Here is a 17,067-nt window from a genome sequence, read left to right on the forward strand (position 1 = left end):
TGCAGGAGCCTGTGCCTGCGAGTCCTGTGAGCACTGGGCTGTGAGCAGCACTGCAGCAGAACTGCAGCCCTGCCTGCAGCAATCCTCGCTGCACCTGGGGATGCCACAGCCCTCCCAGGGACGTGGCTGGGCTCGGTGCTGCTCCCCGAGCAAAGCAGCAGGAGCTGGGGTCACCTACTGATGGACTGAGGGAACAGGGAGAAGAGCTGCCCATGCTGAGCTGATGCCTGCCTGCTCCTCCTGCTGCTGTTTCCTGGGAGTTGAGGATCAGACCAGTTCTATTTTCAGGATTTAGATAAAAGTTTCAGTCACAGGTCATGACTCCCTCAGTTACAAGGGATTCTGAACATTTTTCCTGCGGGGTGGGAACAAGAGAGCAGCTGCTCTGCTGTGCCTGCCAAGCTCTGTCCTGCCTGGCTGGAGTGCCCAGCTCAGGGAAAGCTTCTTCCTTCATCCAGAGGCCATAAAGATGCTGACACCCACAAACGTGCTCAGCAGGGATATTCATGCATGGTCTCCCAGAGCTGGCCTTCAGTACATATTGTCTGTGCTCCTGACTGGTGCAAAGTCTCTTCCCTGTGCCCTCCTCAGGCACTGCCTTGTGACCACAGGATTTCACAGAATCACTGCAAAAGACAGAGATCTCCTGACAGGAGCAGAAAAACAGAGGGCTGGGAGAAGGTTCTGCATCACTGAGCCCAATTGCCTGCAGTCACAGGCTGTCCTTCCATAAGATCCCCTTCATCCAGCAGTGAAGCTGTTGTCATAAAACTGCTTTTACCTAGTTTACATAGTTTACTTTCTTTACCTCCACCTCTTTGTCAAGAGGACTAATTTAATGCCTCATTCTTCAAATGGCTGGAAATCTTCCCAAAATTTCCAGACTTCTACCTATTTGTTCTTGTGTCAATGCTGCTCTGAGTAGAAATAGCTCTTCCCACCCTCCAGTGTTAGCCTTCCTCCCAGCTGCATTTGTAGACAGCAGTGACAAAGCCATAGAAAGGAAAGGCTGCATTTGCTGCACTTCTCTGCAGCTGTTTCTTGTTTCAATAGATCCTTTCTGAGTTTCTGTGCCAGGACTGACTGCCTGGTGCTCCAGGTAAGATCTCATCAAGCCCTGGAGCAGGGATGTTCACACTGGATGTCTGATACATCATCATAAACTCACAAAGTCTCTTGGGGCATGCCAGAACATCTGAGTTCACTTTTTTCTCTGTAGTTTTCAAAGGATAAGCTCCATTTCACAGAAATAGTGCATGTAAGGAGTCTCTCAGTGCCCAGCCCTGCCCTTCATATGATCACATCCTTCTTCACACTACATCTCTCCTGCTGCAGCCTTCAAGTCTATCCCATATTTGGAATAGTTTTCTGAACCTCCATTATTGTGCTTATCCACCCTAATTCATCTCAGCCCCAAATTTTGAAAAAAATTAGAATTACAAAATCAATCAGTCTCCCCCACCAACCCTAAAGAGACACCAGGGTCACCACTACACCCCAAACCTTCCAAAAATATGCTCTCCATAGCTCTCCAGACATTTCCTGCACAATTCCACTAATCCATGTTTTCTGCAGTTTGACTAATCTTGTCACCATGTCAAATACACTGTAGAAGTCCAGAGAGATTAGATCTACTGCACTGTTTTGTTAGGAAAATCAATTATCCTATCAAATAAAATCATCAAATGCATCTGACACAACATTGCTTTGGTAGAGCTTTGCTGCATTCTTTCCTTCAAAAAGAAGTCCTTTTACTTCCTGAAGCTTTGTATAACTTTGAGGTCAGACAAACCAGCCTTTAGTCACAGAGGTCATATTTTTCCTTTAAAAATATATTAAGTGAGGACTACACAAAGGGGTGACAGGAACAGTGACAAAAGGGTGACAGGAACAGTGCCCCATCTGGAGCCAGATTCCATACAAATTGGCTCTAGCAAAGCCACAGCAGAGTAGTACCTAACCTCTATTACTGGCCTTTCTACCTTCTTTTAAAAAATGTTTGGGCTTTTTTACCTTCTTTAATTCAAAAGAGGTTTGAAATCATGCTTTTATAATGTCAAAGTACAGACTCATGGGTTTAGGAGTCAAGCAGGCCAAGTTCCAGAAAAATTATATAAGACCGAGATTTTCACAAGACCAGGGGAAACAAAATGCTGAATCTTTTCCTATGGCAGTGAGGAAATCTCTTCCCTAAAAAAGGGACAGGAAATTTGAAAGTGCACAGAAGCAGGTGATTTGAAATGAAAATAAAATTGTGAATATTGCATGTGTTTTGTTTGGGTTTGATCCAAAGGCTTCTGGATGGTGCAGGTAATGGGCTATTTCATGTTCATAGCCTTCTGGCTGGAGAGATAATTTTTAAGCATTTCCTTTGGTCACTCGTGAAAAAGAACCTGGGTTTGGGGACCTGGTGGGCTCCTATGTGCTAAATTTATGTTGCCAAGTTATCTATTTTAATATATTTTCTCTCCTTGTTTCCCTCCTCCCTTCATCCTACCCACTGAGGACCTCCTTGTTCTTGCCTCAGCCAGGGCAGCTTTTTCACTTTTCTCCCTGAAACCTGATTTTCGTGATGTTCCTCCCCCTCAGGATGACCAGATGTGATTGCAGTGCCAGCTTTTCATAGCTCTGGCCTGTGAGGAAGCCCTAAAGAGATCATCAGCCCACAGATGTGCAGTTTATGTGAAGACGGGGGCAGAGCAGGGTTGAAGGCCATGAGCTGGAGGGGTTTCAGAGCCAGAAATGCTGTGGGTTTTGCAGGCCATATTACATCTTTATGATCCTTTTTCATGTCCTCATGCCTGAGAAAGAGTCTATCATTCATTGCTTGCTCCTCTACGGCTCCTTTTCTCAGCACAGCCCTTGGCCAGGGCTCTGCATTCCCTCCTCCTCAGTTTCAGTATCCACTGGGACTGTTCCAGCAGCTGCTGAGAGAGATCTCCAAGCCAGACTGGACAGGTCTGCAGTCAGGTATTTTTACTGACTGTTTGTACTACACAGACACACAATAAAGATGGTGAGTTAATGAAAATTAAGAAAAATTAAGACATTTCACTTGAGCTGTTCTAGGACCATCTTTAACAGCCTTGCATGGGTAATTTACCTCGTACTGCTATTAGATAAAAGTAAAATGGTCAGTGACTGGAATTAGAAAAGAAAGTAATGCAATTCAAACATGGTTGTTATCAAAGACAGCCTCTAATAGGATACCAGAGTCCAGTTGAAAGTTCAGACAAATTTGAACTTAGTGGCAAAAAAATCCCCACTTAATTTTCTGTTTCACAAAACAGTTTTATGAACCTAATAAGGAAATCATAGCAAATCTGATTGTGCAAGATAAAAACTCTCGTTATAAATAATCAAACTCAGAAATCAGATACCAGCAAAGGAAGAAATTTCCTTCTCATTTATATTCTTGTCAAACCACTGAAATCAGAAGAGCTTCAGGAAAATTTAAGACTTCCTTTGTAAAGCTATATTTCTTGACAGCAACAGGGCTCATACATTTAGATGGTTTTCCCATCATACTCAAATATTATTGACTGTTATTGTTTAATGGACAAAACATCTCAGGAGAAAAATCCAATATCAGGATTGAAGTTTTTCAAAACAAAATGCATTTGTATATCTGGAGATAGAAATTAGAGCAGACAGTACTACTTATACAGTAGAGAATATAACATATATATCATATCAAGTACATAAATATAGAGTCTTGATCCTCTATGTCATTTGAAATAGCTATACTAAAAATTAATGGCAGGAAATTTCTTCACGTCAGATATTCCAAGGAATATTCTAGTAACTGAAATCAAGCACATAAATAACATCAGGCACACAATGTCTTTTTGTTCAGTGGCTGCACTGCTCTTGACACAATAGAGCAGTCCCTGGAAAAGAACCCTGAAAGGAGTGAGCTGGCCAGAGTAATTAACGCACACGGTGGTTTTCTCTGCAAAAGAGAGGACAGAAAAAGCACATCTGCTTTTGCACCCAGACATGTGTTCCTCACTGTGGTGTGTGGGACAGACATCACTTGCAATCAATCCAGTACCACTGGGTTCCCGCCTGGCTCCACACCAATGGCTCCTTCATGCTATCCTGCATCCAGCCACGCCAAATTCCGCCTGACACTGGCACAGGTGGGAGCATCTCCATCCACTGCCAAGGAGTTGCTCTGTGTTTACACAAGTGGAGCTGAGAGATTAATGTCACCATTTCTTTACCTCTTTGATAAGTATAATTTGGATTCCTTCTGTCTTGGAAGCCTCTCTTGACAAACACTGAAGTATCTCTGCCCTCAAATACGAGTGCAGCCCCTGCTTTAGTTCTGTGCTGAGTTTTCTAGCACAGACGAGGGCAGCAGTAACAATGGCACAAATGTTGCACCAATGCTGCCCACACACCCACACTACTGCCCACAAGGGCCCTGCTCTGCCTCCCAAACAGGCCAGTGGCTCCTGTTTGGGACTGCCTCTCACACAGATATTTCAAATCCTGCAGGCTCTGCGAAGGCAGGAGCCTATCACTGGTGTAGGGCATTGAGCCTCTCATACCCCACAGTGTGGGGAACTTCCAGTGCTCTCTTTGCTGGCAAAGGCTGTGCCAGGCTCAGGAGGGAAGCCAGGGAAAACAAATCCCCATCCTGGGCTTCACAATCCAGGGCTTTCCCTGCCATCCCCAACATCCTGCCAGTGCTCCTTTGCAACAGCTACACCACAAGGTGCCCACACACAGCTGCAAGGACAGAGGAAGCCAGGCCTCCATACCTGGGAGCATCTTTCACACTTGACAGGTGCCTGCCACAGTCTCCACAGCTCCAGAGACCTCCCTGCTCACATGGGCTTCCTGACCCTTCACATCCCACTAAACCTGATCAGAGCAGAGCTTCCAGAGCAGAGCTTCCGAGCAGAGGTTCCATATCACACCAGGAAGGACAGAGGCTCTTTGCTTGTTTGGTGGATTCACCCAAGTTAGATTTGGGGACATATCTGAGGATCTGTCATTCACTTCTACTCTGCAATTAGCACAGTCTGTCTGGAGAGCCAGGCAGGCATCCCAAGGAGTCGCCTTTGCTTTCCTGAGGGATTACGTTGGAGCTGGCTGCTGGGGGTTGAGCCCTGCTCAAGCCCACCAGCCTGGCAGGGGTTAAAGATCCAGCTGGGGCTACCAGGAGAGCAAGCAAAAGCCAGTGAGCATCGAGGCAAGAAGGGGGGAGCTGTTTTAGTCATCTGTGCAAAAATAACAGCGACTCTGAGGGGAAAAAATCCAGGTAAATAGACATGGTGTGTGAGATAAACGAGGCCCTGGGGATGTTTGTTCCTGCACTACCAGATCCATCATGCTTCCCCCAAAGGCTATTGCATTTCTAGGGACTGGGGTTTTTTAGTCGTTTACTGCACCAAGAGGCATTTGAAATCTGAGCAGGGAAATCAAGTAAAGAAAAGCATCCTTCCTGCAGTGCTGTGGGTGGGAGGAGAGGGGATTAGAGGAGTGAGGCAAGGGTTAGAGATGTTGGGTGTGCCTGTGTGTGTCTGTGAGGCACATCAGAGTGCCTTTATCCTCAGACACAGGCAGCAAATGCATTGCCAGAGCCTGATCCTGCAACATCCGGGTCACGATGGACATTAATTAGAAGTACAGACTTCCTGGGACTGTTTTTCCAGGTCTCTTCTATTCCCACCATAAAACATCACTGGTTTCTGTGGTGTGAGGCTCCAGCTGGGAGCTGCTGCAATAGGGGTTTGGGTATTGTTGGAGAAATTCTCATGCAGTGAGGATATGGCCCCTCATCCCAGTAGGGATGAACTCCACAGCTTGTAATGCATCTTGTGTGCCTCTCTCAGAGATCAAATTTTGAGTCAAGGTTACTTCTAAGACTCCGAAAATAGAGCAAGTACAGACACAAAAACTTAAATAATCTTCTTAAAACTTCTCAGAGGAGAGAAAAGGTCAGATTACAGGTGTATCTGTGAACAATTTGTTCCTTTTTTTGTTGTTGTTGTTTTAAAAACTCACAAAAGTGGAGAAATAATGAAACATTACTTCAGTACCCATAATGAGTATAAAATAATTTCAAGCAGATGTAAACAAATACCATTAGGTAATTGAAACCAGAGATAACTGACTGGCTAAATTCCTCTGGAGTCCACTTCAGCTTTTGATGATACATTGATATTTTTGCATATGCAGAATTGAAAAATTCATCAGAGGGGGGGAAAATAGATCAGCTTTATCAATGAAAGAATGTGTGTTTATGCCAGAGGAGTATCCCTGTAGCTTGTCTTAAAAGCAAAGATTTATCATTTTGCCTATTTCCTCTTGGAAAGCCTCTGCTAGGTTTCCAAATACCATTTCCCCCCAAATAATTTATTCATAAGCACATCCTGCGTCCTCAGCTGCTGTGGTGATGGGGAAGAGGTGGCAGGTTTGCACAGGCACTGTAAGATTTTCTTTATGGGGAAGAAATAACTTTGTACAAATCCTATATAAAAGTGGAGATGTATGTTTAGGACCAAATGTTGTCCTCAGTGGTATAAATCCCAAACAACTCTGCTTCAGTAAGTATAATCAAATCCCTCTGGTCACTCCGCAGGGAAACTGGGAAGAGATTTTGAGCTTTGGTGAATATTTGGTGTTCACAACCATAAATCCTCTGCTGGTGGATTTATGTGCCACTCCAGGCACCTGCCACAGAATATAGATCAGGAAAATTAAAAAGTGGCATCTTGTGTGAGGTTTCTGCTGTCCCTACCAGGAGGCATTTTCTCCAAACAGGCTGGGCTTTGAATCCAGCCCAGGCAACGTCCCTCCTGCTCCCTGGCTGCTGTGAAGCTGCCACCAAATGCTTCCTTCACCCTACAAACAAGCCTGCACTCCCACAGCATCTCCCACGAGAGTCTGTGGTGTTCTCAGACAGAAGAGCCAAAGGACATCAGACATCGTGCCTTCGTGAGTGGCTGTGTGTGATCACAGCACCAAACAGCCTGTACAACGTGGAGGCTTCTCAGGCAGTTTTAGGCCCTTGCTCTTCTGAATTTAAAGTTCATCAGCAAGACAGCAACAATATAAGCTTAGCAACACTGAATTTTAGTCATCTGTTTCAGTTCTCAGCAAAGCTCACAAAGGAATTTATAAAGGCAGAGGATTATTCTTAGTTTAAAAGTGGGGAAACTGAGTCACGGTGTTAAAAAACAGCCTCTCCACAGTCCTGCTCCTGGCCTGGCCTTTTACCTGTCTGCTTCTGTTATTGCTTCACTGAAAACTCTCTCACTGGGGCATGGCAAAACCCCCTTCCCTCCCCCTTTGCACACTTTCTCCACAACTGGATCTTTCCCACTTGATCTTTCACTCCTGGAGTACAGAGCTCAGTATACAGCACCAAATCATCAAAGAAACCCAAACAGGCATCTCACAGATGCAAAGGACCTCTCAAAAGGGAGAGCACAGAAATAGAAGCATGAGCTTCATCAGACAAGTGACTATTCCACCAAAGCAAGGCAGCAGCAGCTGAGTGAAGAATAAAAGGAAGAACACATTAAAGGAGATACTTGAATCCTGAAGAAAGGAGAGTTCTGCATAGCAGGGGGATTTGCAGGGGGGTGGCAAGAAAGGCAAAGGAATTATCTAGCAATATTTTGCTAAAATTGCTGGAGAAGTAATATTAACATAGGAACAGGAAAGTGTGGACAGAAAAAGCAATCAAGAGTTGGAGAAACAGCCAGGCACTGTGTGTAAAATCAGCGAGCATCTAAGTGGCCAATTTGGTGTTTCTGGGAAAGGTGAATGGCACAATGCTTTATCTGCCACAAAGCAGGGAAATCACAGCAGTGTCGATTGGAGCAGTGCTTCAGGAAATTATTGAACAAGAGAGAAACAACCTCTGATCATGGCATTCCAGGAGAGGAGTAAATCCACAGAATTGCACACAGGGCTTAGGCCAACGTGGCCTTCAAATGTCTGAGCACTAATCCATTGCTTAACAAATGGGAGAGCAGCAGGCAGCAATTGCTGCTCAGCAGAACTGCTCAGAGCAGGGAACCATCTCTGCCCAAGAATCTCACTCAATATCAGGCTGAGAAAGCGCTGCTACTGAGAACCAGGCTGAGGAGAGTAAAATTGCTGAAGTGTGAAATCCTGTTGGAATTACTCAACAATCACACTGGAGACTGGCCCCAGCAGCTGGGTGTGCATCCTCAGATACATATTTTACCAGCCTTTAAGCAGGAAGCATTCCCTAGGCCCAGCAAGCAGCATTGTGTAAGCAGCCTGTTTTGTTGGATTCTGGTTTGTTGCTGTTCAAACTTACAGTCAATCTTCAGTGATTTGCTGAAGAGGATTGGGCACACTGGAAATCATTTAATTTCATCATCTCTTCCAAAAGAATTCAATAGTTTACAGCACCCCATTGTTGTGAAAGATGATCAGTGAGCCTGGATTTCCCCTGCAGGCAATCACAAAGGATGCCTGACCTGTATCTCTGTGGAAAGCATAACAAAGTCAGTGGTGTGGCCCCTGTTTGCACCAGCAGAAGCAGTCTACAGAGGAAAAAAGGTTTATTCTGGTGTCTTTGCTGATAACTGTCTTAGATATGTTCCAACTCTGCTGCTCCTCAATACCTCAGGACTAGACACTGTTGCAGTATGTGAAAGCTTTGATGTTTCTGAAAATGAGCTCTGCTTTAGGATATATTTGCTCTAGGTAACATCCCAACTGGCAAGTATTAAATAATTGGCACATCTAGAAGTGCAGGAAAACTGTAAGTTCTCAAAGATGGAGTGGAAAGTTAGGGAAGGAAGGGTTAACCAGCCTTTATTTTTGCCTGCAACTATATGTGCTCTGTTCTCCACCTGCCCCCCTGAAGTATGAAATGCAGCAGATGTTTGATCCTGATCTACCAGCCTCCATATAAATGAAGGTTGAATTAGTGAAGAAGGAGGCAGAGTAATGTTTGCCAGAGAAGAGCAAGAAGATTTCCAACACCTGGGCAACTTAATGGTGGCAGATGGCAAAAGCTGAAGGCAAAGAGAGGGAGAGATGTGCACCAGCAGCTGCTGCACAAGTGGGGAGTAGAGAGGCCTGCACTGAAACTGCACAGGAAGAATTTAATACCAGCAGTTCTGCAAGAATGATAGTGTGAATATACAAAGAAGAGCCTGTGTTTTAATCCAGACAACTATCATTGAAAGTACCCAATGGATTGTCAACCAAGGAGATTTTCACAGCAAGAAGCCATCTATTTGCATCAAACAGTGTCAGTCTGCAAAACAGCAGCTTCTGGGTCATTTAACAACACTCCAGATGTAGTTATTTTGTCTTAGGCAAGCAGCTCAAAAAGAGCTGTGCAAGAAAAGGGCAGAGCTGGATATAAAGGGGGACAATCAAGCAGCATGTGGAAGCGATTAGCCAGTCCCTGTGATGTAACTCAGTTAAATGAACACTTGGGTGTCCTGTGGTTCTCAGCACGAGACTGAAGACTCTGCCCAAACACGGGGTTGCATTCACACAGGTGATGCCTGTTTTGCCACAGGGAAAAAGGAGGGAAACCAGGCAGAGCTGTAAATCTGGGGAGTCACATCAACAAGGTTTCTTGATAGTTTTTTCATTTAAATGACAAAGGTGAGATTAATGCTTGTTGCCAAGATAATTGTTAGGAATTTGTCTTCCCCCACACTGGACTCATCCTTTTTGGGAATAGCTGCCCTCTGCAAAACTCAGGTCTGAGTTCAGGCTCCACAACACCCAAGAGTATCTAGATGTGCATGACAGAATTTGGCTGTTTCTGGAGGATCCTTTTTCCTGCTAGACTAATTTTCGCTGACACAGTGATTATACATCCTGAACACAACCTGTTACCTGTCGTGCACACCACACCTGCAGCCCTGCCAGGCTAATGCTGCACTGAACACTGACACTCTACAGAGACACCCAGCATGGAAGAGTCATCAGCAGATCATTCCTGCAACTCCTTTAACACACAATTCACACCAAGTATCTATGGATTAGTGAGACTGCCTGCTGCTGTTTCAAAAAGGCTCAGCAAGTGGGTAGAAGGAATGCTGTCTGATAGGTATGCAACTTCAACATATACTCATACTGTTCCTAGAGAATTTGTGACCACAGGAGGAGAAAAGGTTATTGTATGTGCAACCAGAAGCTTTAAATGTGTCATGTCCTTTCATTTGCAAGTAGAAATGTGCATTTGTAACTGATAGTTACACTTTCTAGTTACATATCTATAAAATTCCTGTTGTAATGAGGATGACTCACAATGAAATTATGCATTAGTTACTCTGTTCATTATATTATTTGGCATATTTTAACATGCAAACTGCAAACCTCCTGAATTCCTCCTGTCCATTTTCCTTGGCCATTTCCCAAGTACTGGTCAGAAACTGACAAAGGCATTCTAAATCGTTGCACTCCTTTGCAAGCAAAGGGTTTTCTCAAATGAGGTCCACTGCTGTACAGCTGAGCAGCAATTTCCTCTCCCACAGAATAGGATTTTCCTGACGGAAGGCAGAGTGAAAGCACATGTGAGCCCTCTGCTTCCCTACTTTACAACATTCATGCAGCACAGGAAGACAGAAAATTGGCATATCTGATCAGATCACCACTCCACTGCTCCCTGTATCTTCTTTCCAGCAAGGAGCAGACTGGTGTGCCAGAAAAACACAACAGCAGTAGAGCCACAGTGAGGATAGGGAGTACACCAGTCCCATCACTGATGGCAGCTGCTGCTGCTGCTCAGTGATTAGAAAAAGCCTGAGGAAAGGGGGAGTATCATGGAATCTCTCCCTAAGACTGAACTGTGCCAACTAACCAGCCCCAGAAATCTTTCTGGTCATTCCCTGTCTATGCTGCACACCTTGAATAGTGTGTTCCCCCTTCAAATGCCGCCCAAGGTAAGAACCTGTCCTCTCCATTCAGTCACACAACTCTCACAGGCAGCTGTCACCTGCTGACCCCCAAGTCTGAGTGACTGTAACTTACTGGGAAGGACTGAGGCATTTGGGATCACCCTGGCAGAGAGGTCCATGAAAGAGTGGGAGCTGAGGGAGCTTTTTATGAATGTTCTCATATTCAGCATACACAGCTGGGGAACTGTGAATGTGAGTGGCAACTTCCACCTGCTTTGACCTGGCATTGAACATTTTTGTGTCCAGTTCAGCACTGAAATCTCTCAGAAGGTCATCAGCAAAGTCAAGACTCCTAGACCTTGGTATCTCCAACCAGAATCTTATGTCTCTTGAACTGCTGTGTCATCCCACTTACAAAAAAAATGGCACAGTGAGACCCTTACTGAAACAGAAATATATTTCTTGCGACAATGGGAACTTTGAGAACTTTTACTTTTTTTTTCCATTTCTTTTTCTGCCTTAAGGTGAATGAAGGGCACATGAAAAATGCAAGATAGGTGACACAAAAAAAAAAGTCTTTAAATTATTCAGAAAGCAGGTATTGTTCAGTCAGCCCTGCTACCAGTCAGCATGTAGTTGCCCACCTTGAGACTCCTGCCTACAAAATTCAAAGTCCCCTTTGCTGCCACCAGTTCTGGGAGAAGCTTGGTGTGCTAATAATACCCCACTGTAAACTGAGAAACAAAAGTGGAGCCTTGAGCCCTCCCCTCCAACCAAGTGACTGTGTAAAGAGCAGTGGGTAAAGAGGGGAAGGGAGGGTGTCCAAGAGCGACAGCAAGTGCAGGCACGGGGAAGCACAGAGAGCAAAGGCAGCTCTGTTAGGAGCAGCATGGATTCAGAAGCAAACATCACGCTTGTGTCACTCCAGATGTCCCCATCTATGGCTGGCTTGCACCAGCAACAAGCTTGCTGTCACTCATGGTTTCAGTGAAGGCCAATGAAGGAGGAGAGACCAGTGGCCCATGCACTGACTTGCTGTTTGGTAAAGCAAATCTGCCATTAGTGCTGTCCTAACCCTTTCCTTGCCAGGGTCTGAGGCAGCCGTAGCTGGGGTTTCACTGAGATCTGCTTTCCTCCTTAATCTCTCCCAACACCGTTCATTTCTGAGCTGTCTCCCAAATGGTATTTTCATTTAGAGCAAAGGGCTGTGAACCAGGTGGTAGTAAAAAACCAGGCAGGAGTGGAGCAAGCAATGAAAGAACTAACTCCTCACTTGCTCTGTCCCAGCCTGCCTTGTCTCCAGGGTGCCTCTCCTGTCCTTCAGCCCATGTGTGCCGTTGCTGCTGGCAGACACACGTCTGTGCTGGTGGCTCTTACTTTTGTCCACTAGGGACCATACTGAGATCAGCAGCACCAGTGGTAGCAGATGTTTACAAGCCTTTCTGCATCTTGACCTGGGCTGGTCATTAACTGGCCACCAAGAAGAAGGAGGCTCCAAGATCTCTGCAGGGCACAAATATCTCTGAGCTGGGATTTGGTGATTAGCACAGCTTTACTGAAAACAGCAGTGTCCTGTAGCATCTCTCACCACCTCCCTTCGAATGCTGTGCTTTCGTCTCATTTCTTCTGCCCACCATCATCCCAGGTGCTGCTTACTTAGAAATTTAGATTGAGTCCCCACCATCTGCAAAGAGTACTTTGCCTTTTGAGAAGCGCAGTGCACGTCTGTGACTCTGTGTACACAAAGCACAGCGCGGTCCCTGCATCCCCCTCGTCCTCTTTGTGCCACAGCTGCCTCACAGAGTTTTAAGAACTTTCAGCTTCCAATCACTACTTCCACCAAGTCCTGCGCCAGCCTCAGCTTGCGGCGGGGGCGGATGCTGCCGGTTCCTCTCGCTGCTCGCATCAGCCGGGAGAGCTACGGCACCTTCCATTCCCGGGAGGGATTTTCTCTCTAGTTTCAAAACAATGTGTGAAAGCCTGCTCTGCAGAAACAGTAGTCTCAGTAAGTTTAAGGATGTCTGAAGCTGTTTCCTCTCCCAGGGAGGTTTAAGAACTACGGAGGGATGAATGGAGTTAGACCTATCGCTGCATTCCTAGCAGCCATCCTATTACAGCCCTGAATAAAAGCAGGAATGGCATGTCTAGCCTAGGTTAATAAACCCTACGGAGTGCATGCCTAAAAGCACTACGAAACAGCCTTAAGTCAGCTGGAGAAAACTAATTTCAAGCATGGCTGTCTAGTGTGCCTGTCATTCCTATTATCCTTCCAAACTATTTCAGACATTTTGAGCAGCGAGTACTAAGCGATGAGTTAGCAGGGGTTGTGACATTAATGGTCCAAAAAGGTTTGAGCACCGGGAGGGAACGATGACAGCACTTAACAACCGGTGGCACGTCCGAGGATTCCGCTGGATCTCTGTTTGTTAATAATTAGGCTTCGCCTCGGAGGAAGATGTGACAACTGTCGGAGGTAGGATTTGCATGGGAAACAAAGGGAGCTGTTGCTGTTTGGTGCCCGCTGTTCGTGCTTTGCTCCCCGGCTTCCCGAGCGCCGCCAGGTGCGGCGGCAGCGCTGGGGAGGGGGCGCTGGGATGGGGGGAGAGCCGGGGGTGGAAATACTGTGGATAGTCCTGTGTTTCATGGCAGGAATGCCTCGAGGACAAGCTGGCTCGAACCTCGCTGCCTGCTGAGTGTGCATTCCACGTTGTTCTTCCCGCGGAGTAAAATACATAGAGGTCATGCAAGAAAACACTTTACTCCTTTTCTACCCAGCCAGCCGGGCTGGTTCTGAGATGGGAGAAGGGAGAGGGGGAAGCTGCCCTAAAATGAAAGGGGAAGAGGAAAGCTATGGAGCCTGTAAGATGAGGGAGACATGCTATTAATGTGTAAAATGTGTCTGGAGTGCCACCGATGTCATTTGAAAGGGGGAAAACATTCGCGGGGGAAGGTGGTGGGAGGAATTTTCCGGGTGAGGGACTGTTTAGGTTATAACCTATTGCAAAAGAAGGCGTGATGGGTCCATCCATTTTGCATAATCAGAGCTTTCTCTGCACTGTTGGCATTGTTTTGCTGGACGAGAAATGTAGTTTCAGACGGAAAAAGGCACGATTTCCTCCCGTGTCACTGCCAGCCCCCTGACACCCTCCTCCCTTGAGACACCAGCGTGGGGAAGGATGTACAGCGTTTAGCTGGATGCTGAAAGGGCTGTGAGCAAGGGCTGAGGGGCAGAATGAACACTCAGCAGGATAACAGGAAGGCTTCCCCTGGATAAAGCTTGTTTCTTCCTAGCCAGAAGTCCAAGAGGTGATAGGCAAAGTTAGAAGCCTCATGTACTTTTTTATGATGTGCCTGTTTAGCATCACTAGACAAGAAAATGTCCAAAAATCAGAGTCAGGTCTGCATGGCCAGACAGGGTAATGGGGTCTGCACAGGGTCCTGGGCACGGCTGGGCTGTGAGTTCCTGTATTTGAGTATGTCTGACCCTCACCAGGATGAGCAGCAGGAACAAAATGAATGAAAATCATATTTCCATGCATGTGCAGAGCCCTTATAATTTGGTGTGTTTGATCTGAGTGTGATGTTCCCTGGGTTGATGAATTGTTTCAACTTGTTCATTAAAGTTTCATTTCCAAACAACAGAGGGACTTCAGAGTGAGTGGTATTTAGTAACAATAAAATGTTCTGCTTGTGAAAATGCTTCTCACAGGACCCATTAAAAATGCACGTAAAGAAGCTGAGAGTCATATCTTGCAGCTAGAGGTATGGAGTCACTTGCTGTGCTAAATTTTCAAATTAAGGTTATGATACCATTTCAAATCTACTTTAATGTGGATGTCACTAAGGATACTTTACAGTACGGTTGCCAAAAACTCACAGCTTCAAGAATTCTGTTAGACTGATTGTTTTCATTAAATCTTCATCAGAAAAAAAATTCCTATATATCAGGGACTTACCAAGTAATTTGAATTTACTCGTCCTAACTAATGTTCTCTTTAAGAAGAACTTCAGTGTATTATATTGCATTGTAAATAGGTCGTGATATAATTCTTTTTAAAACAAAGCACCAATGACAATTTAAAAACAAAAGTGCTTACAGTCTTAAGTGGATACTGGTTGTGCCAAAAAGAAGCAATATTGGATCAGGAATGGTAAGAATTCCTTTTAAGAAACATAAATATTCCCCATTTGATCCAAGCAAGAACTTTTCAGTTAACTGCATTACTTTGCATTGCAAATTTGGGGGGAAATAATTTCAACCAGTGTTATGTACTCTACTGAGTACATAAAAATAACAGTGAAAACTTTCTTCCAAAGAAATTGTTGTAGCAGTTTGCAATATGGATCAAAGAGTTATTACACAGAGATATTAAATCTGTGCCAGAAATGAGCAATGCATGCAGAAATCAAGTATATGGTTTTTCTTCTCCATCTCACTTTTGTCCAGAAGCTTAGACAATTGTACTTTTGTTTTTACTGCAGTGCCTCTCTGAGAGAAGGGCCTGAAAGGGTAAAACCATGAGGAGGTGGGAGACTCTTCAACCTGTGCCCAGACTTCTCTGGGAGACTTGGGCAAATCCCTCAGCATCTCTGGGGAAAGGGCAGTGCAACAAGGCTACTGTGGTAGTGATGCAATGGAAATACAGACAGTGGTGCTCAGGGAATGAAGCGGAACACAGGGCTCCAGTTAGGGCAAAATGCAAAGCCAAATTGTGTAGCAGAAGGAGGTCAATGTTTCAGGCATTTTCAACTGTAAGATATGACACAAGGCAAATCCCGTGATCCAAAACTAAATCTGCTCTCAAAACTACCCCAGACAAATTGGCCACTTAGAAAAACTTCTGCCAGGACCAAATACCCATTCATCTGAGAGCCTGTCAGAAGTGACTCCAAATCTCCCATCATTCCAGCAATGGGCAGCAGATAGTGAAGCAAACTACATCAGATTGATTCACTGTGCTGAGGAACGATTTCCCCGCTTTCTTCAGAAGCTCAATGAGTACTTTTTGCCATGAATCTCACTTGCCCTTTCTGTTATGAATTGTCTGTGGAGGTAATGCAATTTTCTAATTTATTTATTTGATGTTATTTAGGGCTTTCTTCAGCAAACAACTTCTTGGCTTACAGATCTTTTGGGAATGGCAAATGTTTGCAAATTCATACTGTGTTGCTTGGTTCAGTCCTGTGGTGTTCCTTGATTAGCTGATGTGTGTGGCTAACTGGCAGAAAACGAATTGCAAATTTCACAACCAAGTGTACTGTTTCATACTGGATTTCCATCACACTCTGAGTAGTCAGTCAGGTTTAAAATTCACGTCTTGCAAGTAGTCATATGAGCAACACAAAAGCACTGAAGTGCTCCCGCCAGACAGATGTGAGAGCCGGGTTAAACAGCTTTCAATTTCATATGAATATTCATGAAAAGTGTTTGAATTCCTGCAGCTCTGTTAAAATGGATGGCATCATCCATCGTGCTCTGCATGGGCCGTTCGGCACTTGCCATGTCCCCGTGGTCTCCCCAACTCTCCAGAGTAAGTCTACAGTGCCAGTGGAAAATGTTTGTGCAGCCAATTTAAAAGGAAAAAACACCATAATGGAAATTTCTAAATTTTCCACATTATAACCTCTCCTGTTGTGCCTGTCTTGCACATTCTGTGACATGAAGACAGCCAACAGGGAGGACAGCAAGAGAGCATCAACAGTGAGGCAGTGAGTGCAGGAGAAAACACTGAAAGAGGGGAAAAATAAGGGTGACTGGCAGAAGGGGGGATCAGTAGCACATAGAGCAGGTACAGAGGAGGCAGGAATGGGAATAGCAGGAACACCTAATATACAAGTACAATTTTCAACAGTGAATCTAGTGAATTTGGGTCATTAACCTCTAGGTCTATGGTCTTACCAGACTCAGCCCATGGCAAGCCCTGGAGATGATGCTCCCAATCCTTCCCTGTGTTCACCAAAATTGCCAGCAAGCAAGGGGGTGACAGAGTTTACTTTTTGTCATGCAGGGGGACTAACATGCCATGGAGATATGGGAGAGTTGTGAAAATGGCAGATGAGAAGAAAAGTAACACCTGATGTATGGTTTAAAAACAGTCAAAACCAGTTGGGTGAAGAATTTCTGTCAAACGTATTTCCTCACAGACACAAAAAAAAATTCAGCTGTCAAAACACCAAGCTCTTTTACTCAGAAACAAATCAAGGGGAG

At 45.1% G+C, this 17,067-nt stretch overlaps 1 protein-coding gene across 6 annotated transcripts in view; it reads left to right on the top strand.

Moving 5' to 3' along the window:
* Positions 1-17,067, top strand: part of LOC137479774 (calcium-activated potassium channel subunit beta-2) — a 142,256-nt gene that overhangs the window by 33,167 nt on the left and 92,022 nt on the right. The window contains exon 1 of one of the 6 annotated variants that reach the window (XM_068200340.1): positions 12,705-13,332. The exons of 4 other annotated variants lie outside the window; for them this stretch is intronic. The gene's annotated coding sequence lies outside the window, so the exon portion shown is untranslated. Of the gene's footprint in view, positions 1-12,704; positions 13,333-17,067 lie in introns of those variants that run through there. One more of the 6 variants, XM_068200338.1, reaches the window with a different exon arrangement.

The sequence above is a fragment of the Anomalospiza imberbis genome, chromosome 10, assembly GCF_031753505.1.
Source record: "Anomalospiza imberbis isolate Cuckoo-Finch-1a 21T00152 chromosome 10, ASM3175350v1, whole genome shotgun sequence".
NCBI classification, from domain to species: domain Eukaryota; kingdom Metazoa; phylum Chordata; class Aves; order Passeriformes; family Viduidae; genus Anomalospiza; species Anomalospiza imberbis.